Source organism: Kogia breviceps, chromosome 9, assembly GCF_026419965.1.
Source record: "Kogia breviceps isolate mKogBre1 chromosome 9, mKogBre1 haplotype 1, whole genome shotgun sequence".
In the NCBI taxonomy this organism is placed as follows: Eukaryota; Metazoa; Chordata; class Mammalia; order Artiodactyla; family Physeteridae; genus Kogia; species Kogia breviceps.
The window spans coordinates 104,393,651-104,414,651 of NC_081318.1; positions in this window are offsets into that span (position 1 = coordinate 104,393,651).

Below are 21,001 nucleotides of genomic sequence, written 5' to 3' on the forward strand. Positions count from 1 at the left end.
GAAATGGCAGACGACAGAAAGAATTACAGATTTAGCAAACACACTTATGCCTGTAGGAGCGCAAAGGTCCCTTGAGGTGAGTAAAAGCCAGGTGTTTTCAATGAGCACAGATACTCTTTTATATAGACCAAAGAGGGAATGAACACAACTTACTCTAAAACTCGAAGGACTGAACTCAGCCCACTTTGCACACCAGAAAAGATTATTTACAACTGGTCAGAATTTGAAAAACAGTTTATCGATGTCTCTCTGGAAGAGAATCAAGTGGATGCACAGCAGCAAGCAACACAGCACTGACAATCAGCTACACCACGTGAGAAAAACAAACTGCAAAATAAAGGCAGTGAGTGAGAGATAAATTCTTTGCGACTTCGTTCAGGGGCTGTGATTGAAGTTGTTTTGAGCATATATTAACACACAGAAGGATGGGACCTCATGGAGGACACTCGTGGCTCTGAGAGTCTTCGGGAGCATGAGTCAGCAAATGCAGCCCTTCTAGAATAACACTGCCTTGCCCTGATTCCATGGACCCGAAATCACCAAATGCAGACGACCCTTCCTACAGCGAACACATGCATGGGACAGCCGCAGGATGCTACCCCATTGGACAGGGAAAAAACATGAAAAGCCACCTCATCTTCTCATATCCTGGTGCTCGGGTTCAAGCTTCCAGCCGCTTTCCTGAAAATTTCCCCACTTGGGGAACTCAGCACGTTCAAAACCATCTTTCTTATAGCTTGGAATTCGTTCCATGGATGAACTTCAATGGGGAAGAATAAGACACGATGCCTATATATTCGGACAGGCACTTGGTGCTCTAATTTCCAATGCTGATCTAGAATTGACCCAAATCTAAGCTTGCTCTCAGAAGGAGAATAGGGCTTGAAAATTTCCCGCTGCTTTGTGACCAATTCCGAAAGTGGGAAGTTGAGCAGGGCATCTCAGGGAGCCTATAATTCATGGCCCTGCAGGATGGGCAAAGACACCTAATGTGGAAAAATGACTTGGGTTGAACCACGGAAAATAACTTGAGAGCAAGGCAGAATTGCAGAAATGGGATTTCAAGAGGGAGATGGGTCTCGCCTGGTAAGGAGCTAGAATGTGGCAGTACTTCTTCAACCATGCCTGTGTCGAAAAAGGGGTGTATGCCTTTATCCTGAATATATTCAGGATAGAGGCATAGACCGTTTTGGGGCAACCAGGCAGGGGCTCGGTGCAAATCAACACTACACAGTTCTATCACTTCGAATCAAAACAAAGGGTCATCTACGAAAAGTGTAAAGACCAGAAATGCAGGGTAGCGTGGAGGTAAACCGTACCCACATTTTGTGGAATGTGGGATGGCAAATTGAAATCAGCACTCTGGCGAACTCTATGCTGTATTCGAAAATAATGTAAGAAACAAAGCTATAGCGCATAGGACACTTCCACTCAAGGACGTATATTTTCGGGAAAACCAAAGATCCTCAGGACACAGGCAACCCAACGTTGACTTCTGCTCTCTTTACCAAAGCCTCGACTAGGATACAATCTAAATTTCCTTGGACGGAAAACGTGGATGAAGAATATGTGATTCTTATCTACAATGATATATTAGTGAGCCAGGAAATGAGTGAAATAACGCCCCTTGCCACCACCGGAGTGTTCTTAGTTACACTCATTCTCAGCGAATTTAGTCACCTAGAAAATAGTGGTTTATAAAAGAGATGAGGTACAGGTGGAATATAAAATTGCATCCCATGAACGAAATGGCAGACGACAGAAAGAATTACAGATTTAGCAAACACACTTATGCCTGTAGGAGCGCAAAGGTCCCTTGAGGTGAGTAAAAGCCAGGTGTTTTCAATGAGCACAGATACTCTTTTATATAGACCAAAGAGGGAATGAACACAACTTACTCTAAAACTCGAAGGACTGAACTCAGCCCACTTTGCACACCAGAAAAGATTATTTACAACTGGTCAGAATTTGAAAAACAGTTTATCGATGTCTCTCTGGAAGAGAATCAAGTGGATGCACAGCAGCAAGCAACACAGCACTGACAATCAGCTACACCCCGTGAGAAAAACAAACTGCAAAATAAAGGCAGTGAGTGAGAGATAAATTCTTTGCGACTTCGTTCAGGGGCTGTGATTGAAGTTGTTTTGAGCATATATTAACACACAGAAGGATGGGACCTCATGGAGGACACTCGTGGCTCTGAGAGTCTTCGGGAGCATGAGTCAGCAAATGCAGCCCTTCTAGAATAACACTGCCTTGCCCTGATTCCATGGACCCGAAATCACCAAATGCAGACGATCCTTCCTACAGCGAACACATGCATGGGACAGCCGCAGGATGCTACCCCATTGGACAGGGAAAAAACATGAAAAGCCACCTCATCTTCTCATATCCTGGTGCTCGGGTTCAAGCTTCCAGCCGCTTTCCTGAAAATTTCCCCACTTGGGGAACTCAGCACGTTCAAAACCATCTTTCTTATAGCTTGGAATTCGTTCCATGGATGAACTGCAATGGGGAAGAATAAGACACGATGCCTATATATTTGGACAGGCACTTGGTGCTCTAATTTCCAATGCTGATCTAGAATTGACCCAAATCTAAGCTTGCTCTCAGAAGGAGAATAGGGCTTGAAAATTTCCCGCTGCTTTGTGACCAGTTCCGAAAGTGGGAAGTTGAGCAGGGCATCTCAGGGAGCCTATAATTCATGGCCCTGCAGGATGGGCAAAGACACCTAATGTGGAAAAATGACTTGGGTTGAACCACGGAAAATAACTTGAGAGCAAGGCAGAATTGCAGAAATGGGATTTCAAGAGGGAGAAGGGTCTCGCCTGGTAAGGAGCTAGAATGTGGCAGTACTTCTTCAACCATGCCTTTGTAGAAAATGGGGTGTATGCCTTTATCCTGAATATATTCAGGATAAAGGCATAGTCCGTTTTGGGTCAACCAGGCAGGGGCTCGGAGCAAATCAACACTACATAGTTCTATCATTTCGAATCAAAACAAAGGGTCATCTACGAAAAGTGTAAAGACCAGAAATGCAGGGTAGCGTCGAGGTAAACCATACCCACATTTTGTGGAATGTGGGATGGCAAATTGAAATCAGCACTCTGGCGAACTCTATGCTGTATTCGAAAGTAATGTAAGAAACAAAGGTATAGCGCATTGGACACTTCCACTCAAGGACGTATATTTTCAGGAAAACCAAAGATCCTCAGGACACAGGCAACCCAACGTTTACTTCTGCTCTCTTTACAAAAGCCTCGACTAGGATACAATCTAAATTTCCTTGGACGGAAAACGTGGATGAAGAATATGTGATTCTTATCTACAATGATATATTAGTGAGCCAGGAAATGAGTGAAATAACGCCCCTTGCCACCACCGGAGTGTTCTTAGTTACACTCATTCTCAGCGAATTTAGTCACATAGAAAATAGTGGTTTATCAAAGAGATGAGGTACAGGTGGAATATAAAATTGCATCCCATGAACGAAATGGCAGACGACAGAAAGAATTACAGATTTAGCAAACACACTTATGCCTGTAGGAGCGCAAAGGTCCCTTGAGGTGAGTAAAAGCCAGGTGTTTTCAATGAGCACAGATACTATTCTATATAGACCAAAGAGGGAATGAACACAACTTACTCTAAAACTCGAAGGACTGAACTCAGCCCACTTTGCACACCAGAAAAGATTATTTACAACTGGTCAGAATTTGAAAAACAGTTTATCGATGTCTCTCTGGAAGAGAATCAAGTGGATGCACAGCAGCAAGCAACACAGCACTGACAATCAGCTACACCCCGTGAGAAAAACAAACTGCAAAATAAAGGCAGTGAGTGAGAGATAAATTCTTTGCGACTTCGTTCAGGGGCTGTGATTGAAGTTGTTTTGAGCATATATTAACACACAGAAGGATGGGACCTCATGGAGGACACTCGTGGCTCTGAGAGTCTTCAGGAGCATGAGTCAGCAAATGCAGCCCTTCTAGAATAACACTGCCTTGCCCTGATTCCATGGACCCGAAATCACCAAATGCAGACGACCCTTCCTACAGCGAACACATGCATGGGAGAGCCGCAGGATGCTACCCCATTGGACAGGGAAAAAACATGAAAAGCCACCTCATCTTCTCATATCCTGGTGCTCGGGTTCAAGCTTCCAGCCGCTTTCCTGAAAATTTCCCCACTTGGGGAACTCAGCACGTTCAAAACCATCTTTCTTATAGCTTGGAATTCGTTCCATGGATGAACTGCAATGGGGAACAATAAGACACGATGCCTATATATTTGGACAGGCACTTGGTGCTCTAATTTCCAATGCTGATCTAGAATTGACCCAAATCTAAGCTTGCTCTCAGAAGGAGAATAGGGCTTGAAAATTTCCCGCTGCTTTGTGACCAATTCCGAAAGTGGGAAGTTGAGCAGGGCATCTCAGGGAGCCTATAATTCATGGCCCTGCAGGATGGGCAAAGACACCTAATGTGGAAAAATGACTTGGGTTGAACCACGGAAAATAACTTGAGAGCAAGGCAGAATTGCAGAAATGGGATTTCAAGAGGGAGATGGGTCTCGCCTGGTAAGGAGCTAGAATGTGGCAGTACTTCTTCAACCATGCCTTTGTAGAAAATGGGGTGTATGCCTTTATCCTGAATATATTCAGGATAAAGGCATAGTCCGTTTTGGGTCAACCAGGCAGGGGCTCGGAGCAAATCAACACTACATAGTTCTATCATTTCGAATCAAAACAAAGGGTCATCTACGAAAAGTGTAAAGACCAGAAATGCAGGGTAGCGTCGAGGTAAACCATACCCACATTTTGTGGAATGTGGGATGGCAAATTGAAATCAGCACTCTGGCGAACTCTATGCTGTATTCGAAAGTAATGTAAGAAACAAAGGTATAGCGCATTGGACACTTCCACTCAAGGACGTATATTTTCAGGAAAACCAAAGATCCTCAGGACACAGGCAACCCAACGTTTACTTCTGCTCTCTTTACAAAAGCCTCGACTAGGATACAATCTAAATTTCCTTGGACGGAAAACGTGGATGAAGAATATGTGATTCTTATCTACAATGATATATTAGTGAGCCAGGAAATGAGTGAAATAACGCCCCTTGCCACCACCGGAGTGTTCTTAGTTACACTCATTCTCAGCGAATTTAGTCACATAGAAAATAGTGGTTTATCAAAGAGATGAGGTACAGGTGGAATATAAAATTGCATCCCATGAACGAAATGGCAGACGACAGAAAGAATTACAGATTTAGCAAACACACTTATGCCTGTAGGAGCGCAAAGGTCCCTTGAGGTGAGTAAAAGCCAGGTGTTTTCAATGAGCACAGATACTATTCTATATAGACCAAAGAGGGAATGAACACAACTTACTCTAAAACTCGAAGGACTGAACTCAGCCCACTTTGCACACCAGAAAAGATTATTTACAACTGGTCAGAATTTGAAAAACAGTTTATCGATGTCTCTCTGGAAGAGAATCAAGTGGATGCACAGCAGCAAGCAACACAGCACTGACAATCAGCTACACCCCGTGAGAAAAACAAACTGCAAAATAAAGGCAGTGAGTGAGAGATAAATTCTTTGCGACTTCGTTCAGGGGCTGTGATTGAAGTTGTTTTGAGCATATATTAACACACAGAAGGATGGGACCTCATGGAGGACACTCGTGGCTCTGAGAGTCTTCAGGAGCATGAGTCAGCAAATGCAGCCCTTCTAGAATAACACTGCCTTGCCCTGATTCCATGGACCCGAAATCACCAAATGCAGACGACCCTTCCTACAGCGAACACATGCATGGGACAGCCGCAGGATGCTACCCCATTGGACAGGGAAAAAACATGAAAAGCCACCTCATCTTCTCATATCCTGGTGCTCGGGTTCAAGCTTCCAGCCGCTTTCCTGAAAATTTCCCCACTTGGGGAACTCAGCACGTTCAAAACCATCTTTCTTATAGCTTGGAATTCGTTCCATGGATGAACTTCAATGGGGAAGAATAAGACACGATGCCTATATATTTGGACAGGCACTTGGTGCTCTAATTTCCAATGCTGATCTAGAATTGACCCAAATCTAAGCTTGCTCTCAGAAGGAGAATAGGGCTTGAAAATTTCCCGCTGCTTTGTGACCAATTCCGAAAGTGGGAAGTTGAGCAGGGCATCTCAGGGAGCGTATAATTCATGGCCCTGCAGGATGGGCAAAGACACCTAATGTGGAAAAATGACTTGGGTTGAACCACGGAAAATAACTTGAGAGCAAGGCAGAATTGCAGAAATGGGATTTCAAGAGGGAGATGGGTCTCGCCTGGTAAGGAGCTAGAATGTGGCAGTACTTCTTCAACCATGCCTGTGTCGAAAAAGGGGTGTATGCCTTTATCCTGAATATATTCAGGATAGAGGCATAGACCGTTTTGGGGCAACCAGGCAGGGGCTCGGTGCAAATCAACACTACATAGTTCTATCACTTCGAATCAAAACAAAGGGTCATCTACGAAAAGTGTAAAGACCAGAAATGCAGGGTAGCGTGGAGGTAAACCGTACCCACATTTTGTGGAATGTGGGATGGCAAATTGAAATCAGCACTCTGGCGAACTCTATGCTGTATTCGAAAATAATGTAAGAAACAAAGCTATAGCGCATAGGACACTTCCACTCAAGGACGTATATTTTCGGGAAAACCAAAGATCCTCAGGACACAGGCAACCCAACGTTGACTTCTGCTCTCTTTACAAAAGCCTCGACTAGGATACAATCTAAATTTCCTTGGACGGAAAACGTGGATGAAGAATATGTGATTCTTATCTACAATGATATATTAGTGAGCCAGGAAATGAGTGAAATAACGCCCCTTGCCACCACTGGAGTGTTCTTAGTTACACTCATTCTCAGCGAATTTAGTCACCTAGAAAATAGTGGTTTATAAAAGAGATGAGGTACAGGTGGAATATAAAATTGCATCCCATGAACGAAATGGCAGACGACAGAAAGAATTACAGATTTAGCAAACACACTTATGCCTGTAGGAGCGCAAAGGTCCCTTGAGGTGAGTAAAAGCCAGGTGTTTTCAATGAGCACCAATACTATTCTATATAGACAAAAGAGGGAATGAACACAACTTACTCTAAAACTCGAAGGACTGAACTCAGCCCACTTTGCACACCAGAAAAGATTATTTACAACTGGTCAGAATTTGAATAACAGGTTATCGATGTCTCTCTGGAAGAGAATCAAGTGAATGCACAGCAGCAAGCAACACAGCACTGACAATCAGCTACACCCCGTGAGAAAAACAAACTGCAAAATAAAGGCAGTGAGTGAGAGATAAATTCTTTGCGACTTCGTTCAGGGGCTGTGATTGAAGTTGTTTTGAGCATATATTAACACACAGAAGGATGGGACCTCACGGAGGACACTCGTGGCTCTGAGAGTCTTCGGGAGCATGAGTCAGCAAATGCAGCCCTTCTAGAATAACACTGCCTTGCCCTGATTCCATGGACCCGAAATCACCAAATGCAGACGACCCTTCCTACAGCGAACACATGCATGGGACAGCCGCAGGATGCTACCCCATTGGACAGGGAGAAAACATGAAAAGCCACCTCATCTTCTCATATCCTGGTGCTCGGGTTCAAGCTTCCAGCCGCTTTCCTGAAAATTTCCCCACTTGGGGAACTCAGCACGTTCAAAACCATCTTTCTTATAGCTTGGAATTCGTTCCATGGATGAACTTCAATGGGGAAGAATAAGACACGATGCCTATATATTTGGACAGGCACTTGGTGCTCTAATTTCCAATGCTGATCTAGAATTGACCCAAATCTAAGCTTGCTCTCAGAAGGAGAATAGGGCTTGAAAATTTCCCGCTGCTTTGTGACCAATTCCGAAAGTGGGAAGTTGAGCAGGGCATCTCAGGGAGCCTATAATTCATGGCCCTGCAGGATGGGCAAAGACACCTAATGTGGAAAAATGACTTGGGTTGAACCACGGAAAATAACTTGAGAGCAAGGCAGAATTGCAGAAATGGGATTTCAAGAGGGAGATGGGTCTCGCCTGGTAAGGAGCTAGAATGTGGCAGTACTTCTTCAACCATGCCTGTGTCGAAAAAGGGGTGTATGCCTTTATCCTGAATATATTCAGGATAGAGGCATAGACCGTTTTGGGGCAACCAGGCAGGGGCTCGGTGCAAATCAACACTACATAGTTCTATCACTTCGAATCAAAACAAAGGGTCATCTACGAAAAGTGTAAAGACCAGAAATGCAGGGTAGCGTGGAGGTAAACCGTACCCACATTTTGTGGAATGTGGGATGGCAAATTGAAATCAGCACTCTGGCGAACTCTATGCTGTATTCGAAAATAATGTAAGAAACAAAGCTATAGCGCATAGGACACTTCCACTCAAGGACGTATATTTTCGGGAAAACCAAAGATCCTCAGGACACAGGCAACCCAACGTTGACTTCTGCTCTCTTTACAAAAGCCTCGACTAGGATACAATCTAAATTTCCTTGGACGGAAAACGTGGATGAAGAATATGTGATTCTTATCTACAATGATATATTAGTGAGCCAGGAAATGAGTGAAATAACGCCCCTTGCCACCACCGGAGTGTTCTTAGTTACACTCATTCTCAGCGAATTTAGTCACCTAGAAAATAGTGGTTTATCAAAGAGATGAGGTACAGGTGGAATATAAAATTGCATCCCATGAACGAAATGGCAGACGACAGAAAGAATTACAGATTTAGCAAACACACTTATGCCTGTAGGAGCGCAAAGGTCCCTTGAGGTGAGTAAAAGCCAGGTGTTTTCAATGAGCACCGATACTATTCTATATAGACCAAAGAGGGAATGAACACAACTTACTCTAAAACTCAAAGGACTGAACTCAGCCCACTTTGCACACCAGAAAAGATTACTTACAACTGGTCAGAATTTGAATAACAGTTTATCGATGTCTCTCTGGAAGAGAATCAGGTGGATGCACAGCAGCAAGCAACACAGCACTGACAATCAGCTACACCCCGTGAGAAAAACAAACTGCAAACTAAAGGCAGTGAGTGAGAGATAAATTCTTTGCGACTTCGTTCAGGGGCTGTGATTGAAGTTGTTTTGAGCATATATTAACACACAGAAGGATGGGACCTCAGGGAGGACACTCGTGGCTCTGAGAGTCTTCGGGAGCATGAGTCAGCAAATGCAGCCCTTCTAGAATAACACTGCCTTGCCCTGATTCCATGGCCCTGAAATCACCAAATGCAGACGACCCTTCCTACAGCGAACACATGCATGGGACAGCCGCAGGATGCTACCCCATTGGACAGGGAAAAAACATGAAAAGCCACCTCATCTTCTCATATCCTGGTGCTCGGGTTCAAGCTTCCAGCCGCTTTCCTGAAAATTTCCCCACTTGGGGAACTCAGCACGTTCAAAACCATCTTTCTTATAGCTTGGAATTCGTTCCATGGATGAACTTCAATGGGGAAGAATAAGACACGATGCCTATATATTTGGACAGGCACTTGGTGCTCTAATTTCCAATGCTGATCTAGAATTGACCCAAATCTAAGCTTGCTCTCAGAAGGAGAATAGGGCTTGAAAATTTCCCGCTGCTTTGTGACCAATTCCGAAAGTGGGAAGTTGAGCAGGGCATCTCAGGGAGCCTATAATTCATGGCCCTGCAGGATGGGCAAAGACACCTAATGTGGAAAAATGACTTGGGTTGAACCACGGAAAATAACTTGAGAGCAAGGCAGAATTGCAGAAATGGGATTTCAAGAGGGAGATGGGTCTCGCCTGGTAAGGAGCTAGAATGTGGCAGTACTTCTTCAACCATGCCTGTGTCGAAAAAGGGGTGTATGCCTTTATCCTGAATATATTCAGGATAGAGGCATAGACCGTTTTGGGGCAACCAGGCAGGGGCTCGGTGCAAATCAACACTACATAGTTCTATCACTTCGAATCAAAACAAAGGGTCATCTACGAAAAGTGTAAAGACCAGAAATGCAGGGTAGCGTGGAGGTAAACCGTACCCACATTTTGTGGAATGTGGGATGGCAAATTGAAATCAGCACTCTGGCGAACTCTATGCTGTATTCGAAAATAATGTAAGAAACAAAGCTATAGCGCATAGGACACTTCCACTCAAGGACGTATATTTTCAGGAAAACCAAAGATCCTCAGGACACAGGCAACCCAACGTTGACTTCTGCTCTCTTTACAAAAGCCTCGACTAGGATACAATCTAAATTTCCTTGGACGGAAAACGTGGATGAAGAATATGTGATTCTTATCTACAATGATATATTAGTGAGCCAGGAAATGAGTGAAATAACGCCCCTTGCCACCACCGGAGTGTTCTTAGTTACACTCATTCTCAGCGAATTTAGTCACCTAGAAAATAGTGGTTTATAAAAGAGATGAGGTACAGGTGGAATATAAAATTGCATCCCATGAACGAAATGGCAGACGACAGAAAGAATTACAGATTTAGCAAACACACTTATGCCTGTAGGAGCGCAAAGGTCCCTTGAGGTGAGTAAAAGCCAGGTGTTTTCAATGAGCACAGATACTATTCTATATAGACCAAAGAGGGAATGAACACAACTTACTCTAAAACTCGAAGGACTGAACTCAGCCCACTTTGCACACCAGAAAAGATTATTTACAACTGGTCAGAATTTGAAAAACAGTTTATCGATGTCTCTCTGGAAGAGAATCAAGTGGATGCACAGCAGCAAGCAACACAGCACTGACAATCAGCTACACCCCGTGAGAAAAACAAACTGCAAAATAAAGGCAGTGAGTGAGAGATAAATTCTTTGCGACTTCGTTCAGGGGCTGTGATTGAAGTTGTTTTGAGCATATATTAACACACAGAAGGATGGGACCTCATGGAGGACACTCGTGGCTGTGAGAGTCTTCGGGAGCATGAGTCAGCAAATGCAGCCCTTCTAGAATAACACTGCCTTGCCCTGATTCCATGGACCCGAAATCACCAAATGCAGACGACCCTTCCTACAGCGAACACATGCATGGGAGAGCCGCAGGATGCTACCCCATTGGACAGGGAAAAAACATGAAAAGCCACCTCATCTTCTCATATCCTGGTGCTCGGGTTCAAGCTTCCAGCCGCTTTCCTGAAAATTTCCCCACTTGGGGAACTCAGCACGTTGAAAACCATCTTTCTTATAGCTTGGAATTCGTTCCATGGATGAACTTCAATGGGGAAGAATAAGACACGATGCCTATATATTTGGACAGGCACTTGGTGCTCTAATTTCCAATGCTGATCTAGAATTGACCCAAATCTAAGCTTGCTCTCAGAAGGAGAATAGGGCTTGAAAATTTCCCGCTGCTTTGTGACCAATTCCGAAAGTGGGAAGTTGAGCAGGGCATCTCAGGGAGCCTATAATTCATGGCCCTGCAGGATGGGCAAAGACACCTAATGTGGAAAAATGACTTGGGTTGAACCACGGAAAATAACTTGAGAGCAAGGCAGAATTGCAGAAATGGGATTTCAAGAGGGAGATGGGTCTCGCCTGGTAAGGAGCTAGAATGTGGCAGTACTTCTTCAACCATGCCTGTGTCGAAAAAGGGGTGTATGCCTTTATCCTGAATATATTCAGGATAGAGGCATAGACCGTTTTGGGGCAACCAGGCAGGGGCTCGGTGCAAATCAACACTACATAGTTCTATCACTTCGAATCAAAACAAAGGGTCATCTACGAAAAGTGTAAAGACCAGAAATGCAGGGTAGCGTGGAGGTAAACCGTACCCACATTTTGTGGAATGTGGGATGGCAAATTGAAATCAGCACTCTGGCGAACTCTATGCTGTATTCGAAAATAATGTAAGAAACAAAGCTATAGCGCATAGGACACTTCCACTCAAGGACGTATATTTTCGGGAAAACCAAAGATCCTCAGGACACAGGCAACCCAACGTTGACTTCTGCTCTCTTTACAAAAGCCTCGACTAGGATACAATCTAAATTTCCTTGGACGGAAAACGTGGATGAAGAATATGTGATTCTTATCTACAATGATATATTAGTGAGCCAGGAAATGAGTGAAATAACGCCCCTTGCCACCACCGGAGTGTTCTTAGTTACACTCATTCTCAGCGAATTTAGTCACCTAGAAAATAGTGGTTTATCAAAGAGATGAGGTACAGGTGGAATATAAAATTGCATCCCATGAACGAAATGGCAGACGACAGAAAGAATTACAGATTTAGCAAACACACTTATGCCTGTAGGAGCGCAAAGGTCCCTTGAGGTGAGTAAAAGCCAGGTGTTTTCAATGAGCACAGATACTATTCTATATAGACCAAAGAGGGAATGAACACAACTTACTCTAAAACTCGAAGGACTGAACTCAGCCCACTTTGCACACCAGAAAAGATTATTTACAACTGGTCAGAATTTGAAAAACAGTTTATCGATGTCTCTCTGGAAGAGAATCAAGTGGATGCACAGCAGCAAGCAACACAGCACTGACAATCAGCTACACCCCGTGAGGAAAACAAACTGCAAAATAAAGGCAGTGAGTGAGAGATAAATTCTTTGCGACTTCGTTCAGGGGCTGTGATTGAAGTTGTTTTGAGCATATATTAACACACAGAAGGATGGGACCTCATGGAGGACACTCGTGGCTCTGAGAGTCTTCGGGAGCATGAGTCAGCAAATGCAGCCCTTCTAGAATAACACTGCCTTGCCCTGATTCCATGGACCCGAAATCACCAAATGCAGACGACCCTTCCTACAGCGAACACATGCATGGGAGAGCCGCAGGATGCTACCCCATTGGACAGGGAAAAAACATGAAAAGCCACCTCATCTTCTCATATCCTGGTGCTCGGGTTCAAGCTTCCAGCCGCTTTCCTGAAAATTTCCCCACTTGGGGAACTCAGCACGTTCAAAACCATCTTTCTTATAGCTTGGAATTCGTTCCATGGATGAACTTCAATGGGGAAGAATAAGACACGATGCCTATATATTTGGACAGGCACTTGGTGCTCTAATTTCCAATGCTGATCTAGAATTGACCCAAATCTAAGCTTGCTCTCAGAAGGAGAATAGGGCTTGAAAATTTCCCGCTGCTTTGTGACCAATTCCGAAAGTGGGAAGTTGAGCAGGGCATCTCAGGGAGCCTATAATTCATGGCCCTGCAGGATGGGCAAAGACACCTAATGTGGAAAAATGACTTGGGTTGAACCACGGAAAATAATTTGAGAGCAAGGCAGAATTGCAGAAATGGGATTTCAAGAGGGAGATGGGTCTCGCCTGGTAAGGAGCTAGAATGTGGCAGTACTTCTTCAACCATGCCTGTGTCGAAAAAGGGGTGTATGCCTTTATCCTGAATATATTCAGGATAGAGGCATAGACCGTTTTGGGGCAACCAGGCAGGGGCTCGGTGCAAATCAACACTACATAGTTCTATCACTTCGAATCAAAACAAAGGGTCATCTACGAAAAGTGTAAAGACCAGAAATGCAGGGTAGCGTGGAGGTAAACCGTACCCACATTTTGTGGAATGTGGGATGGCAAATTGAAATCAGCACTCTGGCGAACTCTATGCTGTATTCGAAAATAATGTAAGAAACAAAGCTATAGCGCATAGGACACTTCCACTCAAGGACGTATATTTTCGGGAAAACCAAAGATCCTCAGGACACAGGCAACCCAACGTTGACTTCTGCTCTCTTTACAAAAGCCTCGACTAGGATACAATCTAAATTTCCTTGGACGGAAAACGTGGATGAAGAATATGTGATTCTTATCTACAATGATATATTAGTGAGCCAGGAAATGAGTGAAATAACGCCCCTTGCCACCACCGGAGTGTTCTTAGTTACACTCATTCTCAGCGAATTTAGTCACCTAGAAAATAGTGGTTTATCAAAGAGATGAGGTACAGGTGGAATATAAAATTGCATCCCATGAACGAAATGGCAGACGACAGAAAGAATTACAGATTTAGCAAACACACTTATGCCTGTAGGAGCGCAAAGGTCCCTTGAGGTGAGTAAAAGCCAGGTGTTTTCAATGAGCACAGATACTATTCTATATAGACCAAAGAGGGAATGAACACAACTTACTCTAAAACTCGAAGGACTGAACTCAGCCCACTTTGCACACCAGAAAAGATTATTTACAACTGGTCAGAATTTGAAAAACAGTTTATCGATGTCTCTCTGGAAGAGAATCAAGTGGATGCACAGCAGCAAGCAACACAGCACTGACAATCAGCTACACCCCGTGAGAAAAACAAACTGCAAACTAAAGGCAGTGAGTGAGAGATAAATTCTTTGCGACTTCGTTCAGGGTCTGTGATTGAAGTTGTTTTGAGCATATATTAACACACAGAAGGATGGGACCTCATGGAGGACACTCGTGGCTCTGAGAGTCTTCGGGAGCATGAGTCAGCAAATGCAGCCCTTCTAGAATAACACTGCCTTGCCCTGATTCCATGGACCCGAAATCACCAAATGCAGACGACCCTTCCTACAGCGAACACATGCATGGGACAGCCGCAGGATGCTACCCCATTGGACAGGGAAAAAACATGAAAAGCCACCTCATCTTCTCATATCCTGGTGCTCGGGTTCAAGCTTCCAGCCGCTTTCCTGAAAATTTCCCCACTTGGGGAACTCAGCACGTTCAAAACCATCTTTCTTATAGCTTGGAATTCGTTCCATGGATGAACTTCAATGGGGAAGAATAAGACACGATGCCTATATATATGGACAGGCACTTGGTGCTCTAATTTCCAATGCTGATCTAGAATTGACCCAAATCTAAGCTTGCTCTCAGAAGGAGAATAGGGCTTGAAAATTTCCCGCTGCTTTGTGACCAATTCCGAAAGTGGGAAGTTGAGCAGGGCATCTCAGGGAGCCTATAATTCATGGCCCTGCAGGATGGGCAAAGACACCTAATGTGGAAAAATGACTTGGGTTGAACCACGGAAAATAATTTGAGAGCAAGGCAGAATTGCAGAAATGGGATTTCAAGAGGGAGATGGGTCTCGCCTGGTAAGGAGCTAGAATGTGGCAGTACTTCTTCAACCATGCCTGTGTCGAAAAAGGGGTGTATGCCTTTATCCTGAATATATTCAGGATAGAGGCATAGACCGTTTTGGGGCAACCAGGCAGGGGCTCGGTGCAAATCAACACTACATAGTTCTATCACTTCGAATCAAAACAAAGGGTCATCTACGAAAAGTGTAAAGACCAGAAATGCAGGGTAGCGTGGAGGTAAACCGTACCCACATTTTGTGGAATGTGGGATGGCAAATTGAAATCAGCACTCTGGCGAACTCTATGCTGTATTCGAAAATAATGTAAGAAACAAAGCTATAGCGCATAGGACACTTCCACTCAAGGACGTATATTTTCGGGAAAACCAAAGATCCTCAGGACACAGGCAACCCAACGTTGACTTCTGCTCTCTTTACAAAAGCCTCGACTAGGATACAATCTAAATTTCCTTGGACGGAAAACGTGGATGAAGAATATGTGATTCTTATCTACAATGATATATTAGTGAGCCAGGAAATGAGTGAAATAACGCCCCTTGCCACCACCGGAGTGTTCTTAGTTACACTCATTCTCAGCGAATTTAGTCACCCAGAAAATAGTGGTTTATCAAAGAGATGAGGTACAGGTGGAATATAAAATTGCATCCCATGAACGAAATGGCAGACGACAGAAAGAATTACAGATTTAGCAAACACACTTATGCCTGTAGGAGCGCAAAGGTCCCTTGAGGTGAGTAAAAGCCAGGTGTTTTCAATGAGCACAGATACTATTCTATATAGACCAAAGAGGGAATGAACACAACTTACTCTAAAACTCGAAGGACTGAACTCAGCCCACTTTGCACACCAGAAAAGATTATTTACAACTGGTCAGAATTTGAAAAACAGTTTATCGATGTCTCTCTGGAAGAGAATCAAGTGGATGCACAGCAGCAAGCAACACAGCACTGACAATCAGCTACACCCCGTGAGAAAAACAAACTGCAAAATAAAGGCAGTGAGTGAGAGATAAATTCTTTGCGACTTCGTTCAGGGGCTGTGATTGAAGTTGTTTTGAGCATATATTAACACACAGAAGGATGGGACCTCATGGAGGACACTCGTGGCTGTGAGAGTCTTCGGGAGCATGAGTCAGCAAATGCAGCCCTTCTAGAATAACACTGCCTTGCCCTGATTCCATGGACCCGAAATCACCAAATGCAGACGACCCTTCCTACAGCGAACACATGCATGGGAGAGCCGCAGGATGCTACCCCATTGGACAGGGAAAAAACATGAAAAGCCACCTCATCTTCTCATATCCTGGTGCTCGGGTTCAAGCTTCCAGCCGCTTTCCTGAAAATTTCCCCACTTGGGGAACTCAGCACGTTGAAAACCATCTTTCTTATAGCTTGGAATTCGTTCCATGGATGAACTTCAATGGGGAAGAATAAGACACGATGCCTATATATTTGGACAGGCACTTGGTGCTCTAATTTCCAATGCTGATCTAGAATTGACCCAAATCTAAGCTTGCTCTCAGAAGGAGAATAGGGCTTGAAAATTTCCCGCTGCTTTGTGACCAATTCCGAAAGTGGGAAGTTGAGCAGGGCATCTCAGGGAGCCTATAATTCATGGCCCTGCAGGATGGGCAAAGACACCTAATGTGGAAAAATGACTTGGGTTGAACCACGGAAAATAACTTGAGAGCAAGGCAGAATTGCAGAAATGGGATTTCAAGAGGGAGATGGGTCTCGCCTGGTAAGGAGCTAGAATGTGGCAGTACTTCTTCAACCATGCCTGTGTCGAAAAAGGGGTGTATGCCTTTATCCTGAATATATTCAGGATAGAGGCATAGACCGTTTTGGGGCAACCAGGCAGGGGCTCGGTGCAAATCAACACTACATAGTTCTATCACTTCGAATCAAAACAAAGGGTCATCTACGAAAAGTGTAAAGACCAGAAATGCAGGGTAGCGTGGAGGTAAACCGTACCCACATTTTGTGGAATGTGGGATGGCAAATTGAAATCAGCACTCTGGCGAACTCTATGCTGTATTCGAAAATAATGTAAGAAACAAAGCTATAGCGCATAGGACACTTCCACTCAAGGACGTATATTTTCGGGAAAACCAAAGATCCTCAGGACACAGGCAACCCAACGTTGACTTCTGCTCTCTTTACAAAAGCCTCGACTAGGATACAATCTAAATTTCCTTGGACGGAAAACGTGGATGAAGAATATGTGATTCTTATCTACAATGATATATTAGTGAGCCAGGAAATGAGTGAAATAACGCCCCTTGCCACCACCGGAGTGTTCTTAGTTACACTCATTCTCAGCGAATTTAGTCACCCAGAAAATAGTGGTTTATCAAAGAGATGAGGTACAGGTGGAATATAAAATTGCATCCCATGAACGAAATGGCAGACGACAGAAAGAATTACAGATTTAGCAAACACACTTATGCCTGTAGGAGCGCAAAGGTCCCTTGAGGTGAGTAAAAGCCAGGTGTTTTCAATGAGCACAGATACTATTCTATATAGACCAAAGAGGGAATGAACACAACTTACTCTAAAACTCGAAGGACTGAACTCAGCCCACTTTGCACACCAGAAAAGATTATTTACAACTGGTCAGAATTTGAAAAACAGTTTATCGATGTCTCTCTGGAAGAGAATCAAGTGGATGCACAGCAGCAAGCAACACAGCACTGACAATCAGCTACACCCCGTGAGAAAAACAAACTGCAAAATAAAGGCAGTGAGTGAGAGATAAATTCTTTGCGACTTCATTCAGGGGCTGTGATTGAAGTTGTTTTGAGCATATATTAACACACAGAAGGATGGGACCTCATGGAGGACACTCGTGGCTCTGAGAGTCTTCGGGAGCATGAGTCAGCAAATGCAGCCCTTCTAGAATAACACTGCCTTGCCCTGATTCCATGGACCCGAAATCACCAAATGCAGACGACCCTTCCTACAGCGAACACATGCATGGGACAGCCACAGGATGCTACCCCATTGGACAGGGAAAAAACATGAAAAGCCACCTCATCTTCTCATATCCTGGTGCTCGGGTTCAAGCTTCCAGCCGCTTTCCTGAAAATTTCCCCACTTGGGGAACTCAGCACGTTCAAAACCATCTTTCTTATAGCTTGGAATTCGTTCCATGGATGAACTTCAATGGGGAAGAATAAGACACGATGCCTATATATTTGGACAGGCACTTGGTGCTCTAATTTCCAATGCTGATCTAGAATTGACCCAAATCTAAGCTTGCTCTCAGAAGGAGAATAGGGCTTGAAAATTTCCCGCTGCTTTGTGACCAATTCCGAAAGTGGGAAGTTGAGCAGGGCATCTCAGGGAGCCTATAATTCATGGCCCTGCAGGATGGGCAAAGACACCTAATGTGGAAAAATGACTTGGGTTGAACCACGGAAAATAACTTGAGAGCAAGGCAGAATTGCAGAAATGGGATTTCAAGAGGGAGATGGGTCTCGCCTGGTAAGGAGCTAGAATGTGGCAGTACTTCTTCAACCATGCCTGTGTCGAAAAAGGGGTGTATGCCTTTATCCTGAATATATTCAGGATAGAGGCATAGACCGTTTTGGGGCAACCAGGCAGGGGTTCGGTGCAAATCAACACTACATAGTTCTATCACTTCGAATCAAAACAAAGGGTCATCTACGAAAAGTGTAAAGACCAGAAATGCAGGGTAGCGTGGAGGTAAACCGTACCCACATTTTGTGGAATGTGGGATGGGAAATTGAAATCAGCACTCTGGCGAACTCTATGCTGTATTCGAAAATAATGTAAGAAACAAAGCTATAGCGCATAGGACACTTCCACTCAAGGACGTATATTTTCGGGAAAACCAAAGATCCTCAGGACACAGGCAACCCAACGTTGACTTCTGCTCTCTTTACAAAAGCCTCGACTAGGATACAATCTAAATTTCCTTGGACGGAAAACGTGGATGAAGAATATGTGATTCTTATCTACAATGATATATTAGTGAGCCAGGAAATGAGTGAAATAACGCCCCTTGCCACCACCGGAGTGTTCTTAGTTACACTCATTCTCAGCGAATTTAGTCACCTAGAAAATAGTGGTTTATCAAAGACATGAGGTACAGGTGGAATATAAAATTGCATCCCATGAACGAAATGGCAGACGACAGAAAGAATTACAGATTTAGCAAACACACTTATGCCTGTAGGAGCGCAAAGGTCCCTTGAGGTGAGTAAAAGCCAGGTGTTTTCAATGAGCACAGATACTATTCTATATAGACCAAAGAGGGAATGAACACAACTTACTCTAAAACTCGAAGGACTGAACTCAGCCCACTTTGCACACCAGAAAAGATTATTTACAACTGGTCAGAATTTGAAAAACAGTTTATCGAAGTCTCTCTGGAAGAGAATCAAGTGGATGCACAGCAGCAAGCAACACAGCACTGACAATCAGCTACACCCCGTGAGAAAAACAAACTGCAAACTAAAGGCAGTGAGTGAGAGATAAATTCTTTGCGACTTCGTTCAGGGGCTGTGATTGAAGTTGTTTTGAGCATATATTAACACACAGAAGGATGGGACCTCATGGAGGACACTCGTGGCTGTGAGAGTCTTCGGGAGCATGAGTCAGCAAATGCAGCCCTTCTAGAATAACACTGCCTTGCCCTGATTCCATGGACCCGAAATCACCAAATGCAGACGACCCTTCCTACAGCGAACACATGCATGGGACAGCCGCAGGATGCTACCCCATTGGACAGGGAAAAAACATGAAAAGCCACCTCATCTTCTCATATCCTGGTGCTCGGGTTCAAGCTTCCAGCCGCTTTCCTGAAAATTTCCCCACTTGGGGAACTCAGCACGTTCAAAACCATCTTTCTTATAGCTTGGAATTCGTTCCATGGATGAACTTCAATGGGGAAGAATAAGACACGATGCCTATATATTTGGACAGGCACTTGGTGCTCTAATTTCCAATGCTGATCTAGAATTGACCCAAATCTAAGCTTGCTCTCAGAAGGAGAATAGGGCTTGAAAATTTCCCGCTGCTTTGTGACCAATTCCGAAAGTGGGAGGTTGAGCAGGGCATCTCAGGGAGCCTATAATTCATGGCCCTGCAGGATGGGCAAAGACACCTAATGTGGAAAAATGACTTGGGTTGAACCACGGACAATAACTTGAGAGCAAGGCAGAATTGCAGAAATGGGATTTCAAGAGGGAGATGGGTCTCGCCTGGTAAGGAGCTAGAATGTGGCAGTACTTCTTCAACCATGCCTGTGTCGAAAAAGGGGTGTATGCCTTTATCCTGAATATATTCAGGATAGAGGCATAGACCGTTTTGGGGCAACCAGGCAGGGGCTCGGTGCAAATCAACACTACATAGTTCTATCACTTCGAATCAAAACAAAGGGTCATCTACGAAAAGTGTAAAGACCAGAAATGCAGGGTAGCGTGGAGGTAAACCGTACCCACATTTTGTGGAATGTGGGATGGCAAATTGAAATCAGCACTCTGGCGAACTCTATGCTGTATTCGAAAATAATGTAAGAAACAAAGCTATAGCGCATAGGACACTTCCACTCAAGGACGTATATTTTCAGGAAAACCAAAGATCCTCAGGACACAGGCAACCCAACGTTTACTTCTGCTCTCTTTACAAAAGCCTCGACTAGGATACAATCTAAATTTCCTTGGACGGAAAACGTGGATGAAGAATATGTGATTCTTATCTACAATGATATATTAGTGAGCCAGGAAATGAGTGAAATAACGCCCCTTGCCACCACTGGAGTGTTCTTAGTTACACTCATTCTCAGCGAATTTAGTCACCTAGAAAATAGTGGTTTATCAAAGAGATGAGGTACAGTTGGAATATAAAATTGCATCCCATGAACGAAATGGCAGACGACAGAAAGAATTACAGATTTAGCAAACACACTTATGCCTGTAGGAGCA